Source organism: Eptatretus burgeri, chromosome 7 (assembly GCF_056783735.1).
Source record: "Eptatretus burgeri isolate ZD-2024b chromosome 7, Ebu_testis_v1, whole genome shotgun sequence".
NCBI lineage: Eukaryota > Metazoa > Chordata > Myxini > Myxiniformes > Myxinidae > Eptatretus > Eptatretus burgeri.
Genome location: NC_140967.1, coordinates 60,240,440 through 60,243,758, shown reverse-complemented (window position 1 = coordinate 60,243,758; position 3,319 = coordinate 60,240,440).

Sequence of the window (3,319 nt, the reverse complement as noted above, 5' to 3'; positions counted from 1 at the left end):
CGCAGGGCCAGGCTGAATGGCAGAGCTGAGCTGTTCAGGGAGCTGAGGCGTAAAACTGTACGTGCACTGAGGGTGGACAAGGAGGCCTATGTGCGAGGAATCTGTGAGGGGGTAGAGCATCACCTGTGGACAGGTGATTCTCGTCCCGCTTACAGGGGAATTCGCGCATTACGTTCATCCAAGCCCATCCCTCGGAGCACTGCAGTTCGAGCAGAGAGTGGTAGGCTCTTGACAGAGGAGTCTGAAGTGAAGGCCCGCTGGGCCGGTTATTTGAGCGGTTGTACCAGGCTGATCCCCCAGCTGTCGAGTTGGACGTCAAGGGTGTTACAATCCCTGTTGCTGACCCTCGAATCAACTGTGGTCCACCATCGCTTGTGGAAACACGGGCTGCGGTGAACCAGTTGAAACGGGGCAAAGCTCCAGGGATCTGTGGCATCCATGCTGAACTTCAAGGCTGGTGGAAATGCTGCACTCGCGTCGTTGCATGCAGTTTTGTGCTCTGCCTGGAACACAGGCATCATCCCAACTGACTGGAAGAGGGGCCTTGTTGTCCCTCTCTGGAAAGGGAAGGGTGATCGCCAAGACTGCAACAACTACCGAGGGGTGACGTTGCTCTCAGTGCCGGGCAAGGTCTTTGCTCGGATAATTCTTGATAGGGTTCGCCACCATCTGCTTGAGCACCAGCGTCCAGAGCAGTCAGGCTTTACACCAAAGAGGTCAACGATTGACCGTATCCTTGCACTTCGTGTCCTCACCGAACGCAGACGAGAGTTTCGGCAGGGGCTGCTTGCAGCCTATGTTGATCTCTGTAAAGCGTTCGATTCAGTGAATCGGGATGTCCTCTGGAGGATTCTTGGTCTTCGTGGGGTGCCACCGAAACTGATCGATCTGATGTCTGAACTCTACTCTGGTACTGAGAGTGCTGTGAAGTGTGGTGGTACCGCCTCTGACTTATTTCCAGTTGTTACTGGAGTTCGTCAGGGATGTGTACTGGCCCCCACACTTTTCAGCACTTGTATGGACTGGATTTTTGGGAGGATGTCAGAGAGATCAAGTTGCGGTGCATCGTTTGGCAATGTCAAGATCTCGGACCTTGATTTTGCAGATGATGCAGTCATCTTTGCGGAGACTTTAGACATCCTCTTGGGGGCCCTTGAGGTGCTGAATGAGGAGTCGGAGCCGTTGGGATTACGGATTTCTTGGGTCAAAACAAAGATCCAGGCTTTCGGTGACATCTTGGATGCTGCTGTCCTGTCTGTGTCTGTTTGTGGTGAGGATGTTGAGGTCGTGGATAGATTCACTTACCTTGGCAGTGATATTCATGTCTCCGCAGGTTGTGAGCCGGAGGTCAATAGACGTCTGGGTCGGGCCTGGGGAGTCATGGATTCACTGGATCATGGGGTGTGGCGCTGCCGGTACCTGTGCGGGAGGACGAAAGTCCGAGTCTTCAGGTCCTTGGTACTTCCAGTCTTGCTCTATGGGTGCGAGACTTGGACTTTGACCAAGGATCTGAGACGGAGACTTAATTCCTTTGGTACCAGGTCTCTTCGGAGAATCCTTGGCTATCGCTGGTCAGATTTTGTGTCCAACGAGCGGTTGCTGAGAGAGACTCGGATGAGATTTGTTACCTGCATAGTCCGTGAGCGTCAGCTGCGGCTGTATGGACATGTGGCTCATTTTCCTGACGCTGATCCTGCTCACCAGATTCTCTCAGCGAGGGAGTCTCATGAGTGGAGGAGGCCAGTGGGCCGACCACGTGCCTCATGGTTGCAGCAGGTTGACCATCATCTCAAGGAGATGGGGATGGGCCTGGCATCTGCCTGGGGGATGGCCAGACGGAGGCCCCTGGAGTACCGGCGGAAAGTGGACGCAGCGACGCGCTGTTCTGACACATGCTCCCATACCTGACCTGACCTGATTACTAATTAAGTGCTATTTGTCTTGGAATTTATTTTCCACTGATCATTCCTATTGGTCATGTTTGTCATTACAAAAGCATTATCATCGTGACATTTTGGGATATTACTTGAAAATATGAATCTGAATCCAGAAAAGTCTCGTGCAAATGGTGATTCCATCACGCTTGATTACATCAGCCACAAATGAGGTGCCAATCACCTCTGGGGGATCACTGGAAGACTGGGGAACAATCGTATGTGGGATATTCTGGAGAGCAGCACAAGTATGGCAGCTAGCAGTGACCCGTTCAATGGAAGCATTCGTGTCGAGTGTACATAAGTATCGGTCAGTGACCGATTTGAGTTGACATGATTGGTGACAAAGATGTAGATGGAGAGCGGTCACCAGGCCTTCCAGGACATTATACGCAATGATAATGCATTCCCTGGAGGGGGCAAAAGGTTCATCCTGCCAGACAATGAGTAAACCATCTCATGCAATCGTAGCAACTCGGAGGTAGCGTTTGATATCATGAGTGTTGGTGAGTTTCTTTGAAGGGCGAGTGCCTCACAACAGGTGGGCATGTGTGCGCCGGAGGTGGAGAAATTCACATTGGATAGCTAGCCACACTGGTCTGCTGGTGAAATGAAGTTTTGTTGAGCCTGACACAATGTCATCAATAGATACCCAATAAACAGTGGAATTAGAAGTCTGGTGTATGAAAGAATAGACTTGGCATGCAGGGGTCTTCACATTCAGGTGCATTACCACTGGCAAAGTCCGATGGAATATTCACAGATCCAGCTAGGTGTCTGATGGAGGTGTGGTTGTGACTGGCTGTCGAAAGGAAGGTAGTGAACGTGGACTAGCAGAAAACTCTCCCCTGCATAGTTTCTCAGAGGCCTGTTTCTCAGCGTAACCAAAGATGGTTTGCTGTCTGTGAGAATACAATGATGGTGTTTGGAGTGCTGTTAACGTTTGGCATGAGTCAAAGTTGAGGCTTACTGGAGTGCCAACATCAGTGAATGCTGTGACAAGTCAGAATCCTCCATTTGGCTTCTTCATGAGAAATGATGGGTGAAGATACTCCACAGTGACTCCCACATCTTCAGGTCGAACAAAGACCCCAAGGCTTTCAAGGTCAAGAAATTTTTGTTGCAACTCAACAAGTTTATCTTTGGCATACTGGCGAAGGTGACCTTTGCATTGTGGAGGTAGTACAGGTCCCATGTTGAAATTGGCCTTGAAGGGTTCAGCTTTGCCATTGTAACCCAGGAATGCTGGATCAAAAATGTCATTATACTCCAGAAAGTGTGTATAGAACTGTGTGCATGTGTGGAGAGGCAGAGTGTGATCTGGGTCTACAAGAACAGACTCTGAAAACAGCTGATGGTGCTTTCACTTGGATTGCATCGTAAGT